Source organism: Salmo salar, chromosome ssa01 (assembly GCF_905237065.1).
Source record: "Salmo salar chromosome ssa01, Ssal_v3.1, whole genome shotgun sequence".
Classification (NCBI taxonomy): Eukaryota; Metazoa; Chordata; class Actinopteri; order Salmoniformes; family Salmonidae; genus Salmo; species Salmo salar.
This window is the reverse complement of record NC_059442.1, coordinates 103,203,784-103,216,436: the sequence shown is the minus strand read 5'-3', so window position 1 is coordinate 103,216,436 and position 12,653 is coordinate 103,203,784. Positions and strand designations below refer to the sequence as shown.

The window sequence follows — 12,653 nt, the reverse complement described above, 5'->3', positions numbered from 1 at the left end:
GTTAAAGGGTTAAGGTTAGGGGAAGGGTTAGCTAAAAGAGTTAAGGTTAGGGTTATGATTAGGGTTATGATTAGGGTTATCTAACATGCTAAGTAGTTGCAAAGTAGCTCAAAAGTAGTAAGTAGTTGAAAAGTTGCTAATTTGCTAAAATTGTCTGTGATGAGATTTGAACTCACAACTTTTGGGTTGCTAGACATTCGTGTTAAACGCCCGACCAACCACCCTACTTTCCTTTTTGCCCTAAGTAACCTTCTATCTGATGTAACCATACCAAACATAACACATCATACTAATTTGAGTGTTCCGGATTTACATTTAATATGTTACATCTAGTCTATGAGACCAGGCTGTTTAAGCAGCAGATTTGATCCAGTACACAGATTTTACACAGTGTGAGAAAATAAAACCACATAATAGTGATTTATATTATCCCACTGGAATTCGTTTGTCTTTTGCTCTGGTTGAAAAATACACCTGCCATTATAACATTGTGTTATTACTAGTAGTAGGGTCTATTGAAGTTGCCAAAGAAGCATTTTGTTTACAAGGCATTGCCTAAATAGCAACACCTTATAAATCCAATCAATCAAATTGTACTTAGCCTATATTAAACGTTAGAATCTAAGTTTGAATATTATCCTTGTTGTTCCTCAACATGTTTGATCAATACCCTGCTGATAGCCACTCCACCTCCACCCATTATCTTTCATAATGCTCTTCCTAAACCCACTGGAGGATACAATGACTGACACACCCTTCACAACGACAGACAGGCATCATTCTCCCCAGGGCAGGTAGAAGTGACTGAGGATAACGTCTGTGTGGTGTGTGTGCGTGTGGCTATGTGTGTATGGTTGTGTGTCTGTGTGCACGTGCGTGTGCGTGTGTGTAAAATCTGTTGGGGGAGTGTGTACATGACTAAAAGAAGGCACTCTGAATAATTCACTGGCTAGACTCTTCCTCTTCACTAGATTCTACAGGCTCATATCCCCTGATCTGATAACTAGGACAAGGGGTTGTACAGGCTAGAATCCCTGATCTGATAACTAGGACAAGGGGTTGTACAGGCTAGAATCCCTGATCTGATAACTAGGACAAGGGGTTGTACAGGCTAGAATCCCTGATCTGATAACTAGGACAAGGGGTTGTACAGGCTAGAATCCCTGATCTGATAACTAGGACAAGGGGTTGTACAGGCTAGAATCCCTGATCTGATAACTAGGACAAGGGGTTGTACAGGCTAGAATCCCTGATCTGATAACTAGGACACGGGGTTGTGTCCCAAATGGCACCCTATATTCCTCAAATTCAAATCTGGACCTTGAAGCTCGATCAATAGATTTGTTTAATTCCTCCCTTCTTCCCCCTATGGGTCCTGGTCAAAAGTAGTGCACTATATAGGGAACAGAATGCCATTTGGGACGGAGATACGCAGCCCTCTACAAAAACACATCAGACACTCTAACCCCCTCCTTCCCCAATCCTCTCTCTCTCCCAACTCACTTACCTTGGAACCCAGAATCAAATCTCACGTGTCCTAACATTTTTTTTGAAGAGACTGTCACTAGACACAAAGTTTTCACAAAGTGCCAGGCTAGAGGTTCAAGGAAATGAATCTCTCGCTCTACTAACTACTGTAACTACTGTTCACTGTTGCCTTTCTTACACACCATTTCACCATTTCCTACACGACTGGAAGAGTCCTTAGTGCATGAAGAGCATGTTCCTTTCCAAACCCTCTTCCCCCAGTCCTCTCTTCCCCCAGTCTCTCTTCCCCCAGTCCTCTCTTCCCCCAGTTCCCTCTTCCCCCAGTCCCCTCTTCCCTCAGTCCCCTCTTCCCCCAGTCCTCTCTTCCCCAGTCCTCTCTTCCCCCAGTCCCCTCTTCCCCAGTCCCCTCTTCCCCAGTCCTCTCTTCCCCAGTCCCCTCTTCCCCCAGTCCCCTCTTCCCCCTAGTCCCCTCTTCCCCAGTCCCCTCTTCCCCAGTCCTCTCTTCCCCCAGTCCTCTCTTCCCCAGTCCTCTCTTCCCCCAGTCCTCTCTTCCCCAGTCCTCTCTTCCCCCAGTCCCCTCTTCCCCCAGTCCCCTCTTCCCCAGTCCCCTCTTCCCCAGTCCTCTCTTCCCCAGTCCCCTCTTCCCCAGTCCCCTCTTCCCCAGTCCCCTCTTCCCCAGTCCCCTCTTCCCCCAGTCCTCTCTTCCCCAGTCCTCTCTTCCCCCAGTCCCCTCTTCCCCAGTCCTCTCTTCCCCCAGTCCTCTATTCCCCCAGTCCTCTCTTCCCCAGTCCTCTCTTCCCCCAGTCCCCTCTTCCCCCAGTTCCCTCTCCCCCCAGTCCCCTCTTCCCCCAGTCCCCTCTTCCCCCAGTCCCCTCTTCCCCCAGTCCCCTCTTCCCCCAGTCCTCTCTTCCCCCAGTCCTCTCTTTACCAGTCCTCTCTTCCCCCAGTTCCCTCTTCCCCCAGTCCTCTCTTCCCCCAGTCCTCTCTTCCCCAGTCCTCTCTTCCCCCAGTCCCCTCTTCCCCAGTCCTCTCTTCCCCCAGTCCTCTATTCCCCCAGTCCTCTCTTTACCAGTCCTCTCTTCCCCAGTCCTCTCTTCCCCCAGTCCTCTCTTCCCCCAGTCCCTCTTCCCCCAGTCCCCTCTTCCCCCAGTCCCCTCTTCCCCAGTCCCCTCTTCCCCAGTCCCCTCTTCCCCCAGTCCCCTCTTCCCCCAGTCCTCTATTCCCCCAGTCCTCTCTTTACCAGTCCCCTCTTCCCCCAGTCCTCTATTCAACCAGGTCCTCTCTTTACCAGTCCTCTCTTCCCCCAGTCCTCTCTTCCCCCAGTCCCCTCTTCCCCCAGTCCTCTCTTCCCCCAGTCCTCTCTCCCCCCAGTCCTCTCTTCCCCCAGTTCCCTCTTCCCCCAGTCCCCTCTTCCCCCAGTCCTCTCTTCCCCCAGTCCTCTCTCCCCCAGTCCTCTCTTCCCCCAGTCCTCTCTTCCCCCAGTCCCCTCTTCCCCAGTCCTCTCTTCCCCCAGTCCTCTCTTCCCCCAGTCCTCTCTTCCCCCAGTCCTCTCTCCCCCAGTCCTCTCTCCCCCCAGTCCTCTCTTCCCCCCAGTTCCCTCTTCCCCCAGTCCCCTCTTCCCCCAGTCCTCTCTTCCCCCAGTCCTCTCTCCCCCCAGTCCTCTCTTCCCCCAGTCCTCTCTTCCCCCAGTCCCCTCTTCCCCAGTCCTCTCTTCCCCCAGTCCCCTCTTCCCCCAGTCCTCTCTCCCCCCAGTCCTCTCTTCCCCCAGTCCTCTCTTCCCCCAGTCCCCTCTTCCCCAGTCCCCTCTTCCCCAGTCCTCTCTTCCCCAGTCCTCTCTTTACCAGTTGTTCCCACTAATATAATTGATTGGACAGTTTCTACCATTTTCCACTGCTCCCCGTGCGTCAGTGTCAGGGTCTGTGTTTGGGTTAGAGGGAAGAGACAGAAACAGAGAATGAGAGCTGATGGATGAGGAGATAGAGAGAGGGAAAGGAGGGGTGAGAGGGGAAGAGAGAGAGAGGGAGGGAGAGAGAAAAAGAGGGAGATGGATGAGGAGAGAGAGAGGGAGTGGGGGGAGAAAAGTGAGAGAGAGGAAGAGAGAGAGAGAGAGAGAGATAGAGAGAGAAAGAGAGGGAGGGGGAGAAAGAAAGAGGGAGAAAGAAAGAGAGGGAAGAGAGAAAGAGAGAGAATGAAAGAGGTGATTACTACAAAAAAGAGTGTGAGAGAGGAGATGGAAGAGAGAGAGGGAGGAGAGGGAGAGAGATCTGCACAGGATGTTTGATGGATAATGTAAACACACTATAAACACCGTCAGGAACCAATCAGAGAGAGTCACACGCGTCATCATCCTGCAGGCTACAGGTGTGGCAGGTCGGGATGTTATTGTGTGTGTATATGTGTGTCTGCGTTCATGCTCATGCCTGCATGTGTGTCTGCGTTCATGCTCATGCCTGCATGTGTGTCTGCGTTCATGCTCATGCCTGCATGTGTGTCTGCGTTCATGCTCATGCCTGCATGTGTGTGTAAAACTGATCCTGCACTGTGTTTTTGACAGAAAGACCCCATGAGAAAACAGCAGAGTTTTTCCATAGAACAATGTTTATCTGGTGGAGTGTGACCCTGTTTACACCCATTCCAGTAGCAGGGTGAATGGGCTGTAGAACAGATTACAGACTCCTACTATAGATCAGCATTGTCCACAGCATTTACACTCATATACAATACATCACTGACTTCTAAAACAGTGTGTAACTGTTTCACATGCAATAGCTCAGATCGTGTAAAGATCAATATAAAAGCTGGGCTGTCTCCCAAATGCCACCCTATTCCCTATAAACTGCACTACTTTTGACCAGGCCCCATAGCGCTCTGCTCAAAAGTAGTGTACTAGCTAGGGAATAGGGTCCCTTTGGGATGCAGGCCTGTCGAGCATCACGTCTTGTTCATTTCATTAAAAGGGACTAGTGATTGCTGTAATTGGTTTTCTCCATGCAGCTTCACTCCCAGGGGTGTCTTGTGAGGTCATTAATACAATCAGAAACCAGCTCTCTCTCCAACGGGACAGACAGACAGATAGACAGACAGACAGACAGACAGACAGACAGACAGACAGACAGACAGACAGACAGACAGACAGACTGTTGCCTACCAAGATAACATTTAATTTCCCCTCTGCTCTTATTTCTTTGAGCTATAATGTCTTACCCCCACCTACATGTACAAATGACCTCCACTAACCTGTACCCCCACCTACATGTACAAATGACCTCCACTAACCTGTACCCCCACCTACATGTACAAATGACCTCCTCTAACCTGTACCCCCACCTACATGTACAAATGACCTCCTCTAACCTGTACCCCCACCTACATGTACAAATGACCTCCTCTAACCTGTACCCCCACCTACATGTACAAATGACCTCCTCTAACCTGTACCCCCACCTACATGTACAAATGACCTCCACTAACCTGTACCCCCACCTACATGTACAAATGACCTCCTCTAACTTGTACCCTCACCTACATGTACAAATGACCTCCACTAACCTGTACCCCCACTTACATGTACAAATGACCTCCACTAACCTGTACCCCCACCTACATGTACAAATGACCTCCTCTAACCTGTACCCCCACCTACATGTACAAATGACCTCCTCTAACCTGTACCCCCACCTACATGTACAAATGACCTCCACTAACCTGTACCCCCACCTACATGTACAAATGACCTCCACTAACCTGTACCCCCATCTACATGTACAAATGACCTCCTTTAACCTGTACCCCACCTACATGTATAAATGACCTCCACTAACCTGTACCCCCACCTACATGTACAAATGACCTCCACTAACCTGTACCCCCACCTACATGTACAAATGACCTCCACTAACCTGTACCCCCATCTACATGTACAAATGACCTCCTCTAACCTAGTACCCCACCTACATGTATAAATGACCTCCACTAACCTGTACACCCACCTACATGTACAAATGACCTCCTCTAACCTGTACCCCCATCTACATGTACAAATGACCTCCACTAACCTGTACCCCCACCTACATGTACAAATGACCTCCTCTAACCTGTACCCCCACCTACATGTACAAATGACCTCCACTAACCTGTACCCCCACCTACATGTACAAATGACCTCCAATAACCTGTACCCCCACCTACATGTACAAATGACCTCCACTAACCTGTACCCCCACCTACATGTACAAATGACCTCGACTAACCTGTACCCCCACCTACATGTACAAATGACCTCCACTAACCTGTACCCCACCTACATGTACAAATGACCTCCACTAACCTGTACCCCCACCTACATGTACAAATGACCTACTCTAACCTGTACCCCCACCTACATGTACAAATTACCTCAACAAACTTGTACCCCCCCACATTGACTAGGTACCAGTACTCCCTGTATATAGCCTCCACATTGACTCTGTACCAGTACTCCCTGTATATAACCTCCACATTGACTCGGTACCGGTACTCCCTGTATATAACCTCCACATTGACTCGGTACCAGTACCCCCTGTATATAACCTCCACATTGACTCGGTACCGGTACTCCCTGTATATAACCTCCACATTGACCTGGTACCAGTACTCCCTGTATATAACCTCCACATTGACTCGGTACCAGTACTCCCTGTATATAACCTCCACATTGACCTGGTACCAGTACTCCCTGTATATAACCTCCACATTGACTCGGTACCAGTACTCCCTGTATATAACCTCCACATTGACTCTGTACCAGTACTCCCTGTATATAACCTCCACATTGACTCTGTACCGGTAATCCCTGTATATGACCTCCACATTGACTCGGTACCAGTACTCCCTGTATATAACCTACACATTGACTTGGTACCAGTACTCCCTGTATATAACCTCCACATTGACTCGGTACCAGTACTCCCTGTATATAACCTCCACATTGACTCGGTACCAGTACTCCCTGTATATTGCCTCCACATTGACTCGGTACCAGTACTCCCTGTATATAACCTCCACATTGACTCGGTACCAGTACTCCCTGTATATAACCTCCACATTGACTCGGTACCAGTACTCCCTGTATATAACCTCCACATTGACTCTGTACCAGTACTCCCTGTATATAACCTCCACATTGACTCGGTACCAGTACTCCCTGTATATTGCCTCCACATTGACTCAGTACCAGTACTCCCTGTATATAACCTCCACATTGACTCAGTACCAGTACTCTCTGTATATAACCTCCACATTGACGCGGTACCAGTACTCCCTGTATATAGCCTCCACATTGACTCTGTACCAGTACTCTCTGTATATAACCTCCACATTGACTCGGTACCAGTACTCCCTGTATATAGCCTCCACATTGACTCGGTACCAGTACTCCCTGTATATAACCTCCACATTGACTCGGTACCAGTACTCCCTGTATATAACCTCCACATTGACTCGGTACCAGTACCCCCTGTATATAACCTCCACATTGACTCGGTACCAGTACTCTGTATATAACCTCCACATTGACTCGGTACCAGTACTCCCTGTATATAACCTCCACATTGACTCAGTACCAGTACTCTGTATATAACCTCCACATTGACTCGGTACCAGTACTCCCTGTATATAACCTCCACATTGACTCGGTACCAGTACCCCCTGTATATAACCTCCACATTGACTCGGTACCAGTACTCTGTATATAACCTCCACATTGACTCGGTACCAGTACTCCCTGTATATAACCTCCACATTGACTCGGTACCAGTACTCTGTATATAACCTCCACATTGACTCGGTACCAGTACTCCCTGTATATAACCTCCACATTGACTCGGTACCAGTACTCCCTGTATATAACCTCCACATTGACTCTGTACCAGTACTCCCTGTATATAACCTCCACATTGACTCTGTACCGGTACTCCCTGTATATAGCCTCCACATTGACTCGGTACCAGTACTCCCTGTATATAACCTCCACATTGACTCGGTACCAGTACTCCCTGTATATGACCTCCACATTGACTCGGTACCAGTACTCCCTGTATATAACCTCCACATTGACCTGGTACCAGTACTCCCTGTATATAACCTCCACATTGACTCTGTACCGGTACTCCCTGTATATAACCTCCACATTGACTCGGTACCGGTACTCCCTGTATATAACCTCCACATTGACTCGGTACCAGTACCCCCTGTATATAACCTCCACATTGACTCGGTACCAGTACCCCCTGTATATAACCTCCACATTGACTCGGTACCAGTACTCCCTGTATATAACCTCCACATTGACTCGGTACCAGTACTCCCTGTATATAACCTCCACATTGACTCGGTACCAGTACTCCCTGTATATAACCTCCACATTGACTCGCTACCAGTACTCTGTATATAACCTCCACATTGACTCTGTACCAGTACTCCCTGTATATAACCTCCACATTGACTCGGTACCAGTACCCCCTGTATATAACCTCCACATTGACTCGGTACCAGTACTCCCTGTATATTGCCTCCACATTGACTCGGTACCAGTACTCCCTGTATATAACCTCCACATTGACTCTGTACCAGTACTCTCTGTATATAACCTCCACATTGACTCGGTACCGGTACTCCCTGTATATAACCTCCACATTGACTCGGTACCAGTACTCTGTATATAACCTCCACATTGACTCGGTACCAGTACTCCCTGTATATAACCTCCACATTGACTCGGTACCAGTACCCCCTGTATATAACCTCCACATTGACTCGGTACCAGTACTCCCTGTATATAACCTCCACATTGACTCGGTACCGGTACTCCCTGTATATAACCTCCACATTGACTCGGTACCAGTACCCCCTGTATATAACCTCCACATTGACTCGGTACCAGTACTCCCTGTATATAACCTCCACATTGACTCGGTACCAGTACCCCCTGTATATAACCTCCACATTGACTCTGTACCAGTACTCCCTGTATATAACCTCCACATTGACTCATTACCAGTACTCCCTGTATATAACCTCCATATTGACTCGTTACCAGTACTCCCTGTATATAACCTCCACATTGACTCGTTACCAGTACTCCCTGTATATAACCTCCACATTGACTCGTTACCAGTACTCCCTGTATATAACCTCCACATTGACTCGTTACCAGTACTCCCTGTATATAACCTCCACATTGACTCGGTACCAGTACTCCCTGTATATAACCTCCACATTGTTGGTTAAGGGCTTATAAGTAAGCATTTCACGGTAAGGTCTATCTATTCCTGTTGTATTCTGCGCATGTGAAAAATAACATTTAAATGATTTGATGATGAAGTATGTGCGTGTGTGTGTGTCTGAGTGTATTTGTGTGTTTTTCCTCCGTAAATAACATCTCACTCTCCCTCTGCTCTCAGTCCTATCCCTGTGAGCCCTGGTTGGGCTGCAGTAGATTGGGAGAAGTTGACGTTAATCAGAAAGGAGGAAACTAGCTGTCAGGAGTTATAGAAGCCATCACTCAATGAGGACTCTGAATATGTATAGTATTATCCCTCTCTCTCTCTCTCTCTCTCTCTCTCTCTCTCTCTCTCTCTCTCGCTCCCCCCTCTCCCTCTCTCTCAGTAGATACAAACAGGTGTTATTCTGCGCTGTGCTGCTCTTGAGTCCCAGTGAGACAGAGACAGCTCCACTCCCAGCCAGGTCTCTAATTAGCTCTCTGGATGCTTCACAAAATGTTGAGAGGATTATCCGTGGACATAAAGACCTCTCCCCGTTGGTTATGTCCCTGCAGCCGGACCCAGACCCAGACCCAGACCCGGACCCACAGGGGAGCTGGCGCCCAGATAAAGGGAGTCAGAAGGGAATGTTCTCTAGATGGAACTAATAGGTTTAAAATCCTCCCACGGTGATAGTGTGAAATAGGCAGGAATGGAAGGGCATTATCTTTCTACTTCCATGTCTAGGACAGCCTAGAATCTCTGATTCAACTGTATGGGCATATATATGTGCATGTAAAGGGGCAATCTGCAGTTCAAACCACAATAGCAGTCACCCCGCCACTGTTTAACAGCAGAGGGATATGGCTGGATAAACGTAACCACTCAAATTCCTAGACAGAGATAGACAGAGATATGGATGCCAGGACTGACCATCCATGACATCAAAATTATCCTTTTTAAGGCTTTTTGAGGCTATAAGTGTTTCTTTCCAAACAATAGAGTAAAACAAGCTGATATTTTGGGTTCTGATGAGGTATGAAACTACAAGCTCATCAGGCTGCAGATCTATTCTTTGACAATCAATGGGTATATATCAGACATGTTCAAAGTTAAAAACAAACAGATGTTCTGTACCAATCGCAGATTGCCCCTTGCCTAGCCATGCCTAGCTAACTTGTAGTTAACATGTCATTGATTGAAACATATTATACTATAGCATTTATGGCTCATTTGTTGATCTGATATGATCTGTATTTATCAGGGAGAATGTAGTAATGTTGTCTGGTGGAGATACAGTAGCTCAGGTAGCTTTGACCTAGAAAAACGGTTCACTTCCCATAGTCTGCCTTGTGAGGCTAATAACCATGGATGAAAAGCAGTCTGCCTTGTGAGGCTAATAACCATGGATGAAAAGCAGTCTGCTTTGTGAGGCTAATAACCATGGATGAAAAGCAGTCTGCCTTGTGAGGCTAATAACCATGGATGAAAAGCAGTCTGCCTTGTGAGGCTAATAACCATGGATGAAAAGCAGTCTGCCTTGTGAGGCTAATAACCATGGATGAAAAGCAGTCTGCCTTGTGAGGCTAATAACCATGGATGAAAAGCAGTCTGCCTTGTGAGGCTAATAACCATGGATGAAAAGCAGTCTGCCTTGTGAGGCTAATAACCATGGATGAAAAGCAGTCTGCCTTGTGAGGCTAATAACCATGGATGAAAAGTAGTCTGCCTTGTGAGGCTAATAACCATGGATGAAAAGGAAAAGTGCTTCTTATATTTGTATCCTCTCACCGTCTCAGAATAGTGCTGGAAAAGGATGCTGAGGCAAGGAGGAGGAGGAAAAACAACAGGGGAGTGTGGGGAGGGGGGTGAGTGTTGAGGTGGGGGCTGAGTGTGTGTGTGTGTGTGTGTGTGTGTGTGTGTGTGTGTGTGTGTGTGTGTGTGTGTGTGTGTGTGTGTGTGTGTGTGTGTGTGTGTGTGTGTGGTCACCTGGAGGGTTGTGTGTGGATGGGTTTGATCTTCCTTTGTATTCAGTCAGTGATATAAGTCTATGACTCACTTCCTGGAATCTCTCTTTTTGTATGTCTCTATCTCTCCTCTCCTCTCTCTCTACCTCTCTAGCTCCTCTCTCTACCTCTCTCTCTCTAGCTTCTCTACCTCTCTACCTCTCTCTCTCTACCACTCTAGCTCCTCTTTCTCTATCTCTCCTCTCCGCCTCTCTCTACCTCTCTAGCTCCTCTCTCTACCTCTCTCTCTACCTCTCTAGCTCCTCCTCTCTCTACCTCTCTAGCTCCTCTCTCTCTCTCTACCTCGCTAGCTCCTCTCTCTACCTCTCTCTCTCTACCTCTCTAGCTCCTCCTCTCTCTACCTCTCTAGCTCCTCCTCTCTCTACCTCGCTAGCTCCTCTCTCTCTCTCTACCTCGCTAGCTCCTCTCTCTACCTCTCTCTCTCTACCGCTCTAGCTCCTCTCTCTCTATCGCTCCTCTCCTCCTCTCTCTACCTCTCTAGCTCCTCTCTCTACCTCTCTCTCTCTACCTCTCTAGCTCCTCTCTCTCTCTCTCTCTACCACTCTAGCTCCTCCTCTCTCTACCTCTCTAGCTCCTCTCTCTACCTCTAGCTCCTCCTCTCTCGACCTCTCTAGCTCCTCCTCTCTCTTTCTCTCTAGCTCCTCCTCTCTCTACCTCTCTAGCTCCTCTCTCTACCTCTCTCTCTCTCTCTACCTCTCTAGCTCCTCTCTCTCTACCTCTCTAGCTCCTCTCTCTCTACCTCTCTAGCTCCTCTCTCTCTACCTCTCTAGCCCCTCCTCTCTCTACCTCTCTAGCTCCTCTCTCTCTCTCTCTCTCTCTCTCTCCCTCTCTCTCTCTCTCAATCTCTCTCTCTCTCTCTCTCTCTCTTACCTCTCTCTCTCTCTCTCTCTCTCAATCTCTCTCTCTCTCTCTCTCTCTCTCTCTCGCTCTCTCTCTCTCAGTAACAGTCAGATGCACAGACCTAAATCCATGTTCTCTAAAGTCAATCCCCAGACACTAGGGCACGGTGGCCAGTCGGACTGGACTGACCCATTGTTACACATTTTCAGAAGAAAGTAATTTTTTTCTGGACATTTTGAGCCTGTAATCAAACCCACAAATGCTGATGCTCCAGGTACTCAACTAGTCTAAAGAAGGACAGTTTTATTCCTTCTTTAATCAGAACAACAGTTTTCAGCTGTACAAACATAATTGCAAAAGGGTTTTCTAATGATCAATTAGCCGTTTAAAATGATAAACTTGGATTAGCTAACAACGTGCCATTGGAACATAGGGGTGATGGTTGCTGATAATGGGCCTCTGTACGCATATGTAGATATTCCATTAAAAATCAGCCGTTTCCAGCTACAATAGTAATTTACAACATTAACAATGTCTATACTGTATTTCTGATAAATTTGATGTTATTTTAATGGACAAAAAATGTGCTTTTCTTTCAAAAACTAAGACATTTCTAAGTGACCCCAAACTTTTGAACGGTAGTGTACATACAGACACACACACACACACACACACACACACACACACACACACACACACACACACACACACACACACACACACACACAGACACACACACACACACACACACACACACACACACACACACACACACACACACACACACACACACACACATACTCAGAGGGGGCAAATATAAGCATATCCGATCCTCTGATTGGGCAGAGCCTCTTTGAGAATCACTGGTGGTGAGTAACAGTGAGAGGGAAAGCTGTTTCCTGTTCCAGCCCAGAGACAGGCCCAACACCAGAGAAAGAGAGAGAGAGAGAGAGAGAGAGAGAGAGAGAGAGAGAGAGAGAGAGAGAGAGAGACCAGAGTGAGGCCTAACAGCACAACACCAGCTCTGCAAGTCATGGGTCAAAGACCTCATCACATCACA

At 47.6% G+C, this 12,653-nt stretch overlaps 1 protein-coding gene across 1 annotated transcript in view; it reads right to left on the bottom strand.

The window, feature by feature from the left end:
• Window positions 1-12,653, bottom strand: part of slc35f3b (solute carrier family 35 member F3b) — a 187,115-nt gene that overhangs the window by 101,453 nt on the left and 73,009 nt on the right. The window lies entirely within an intron of this gene.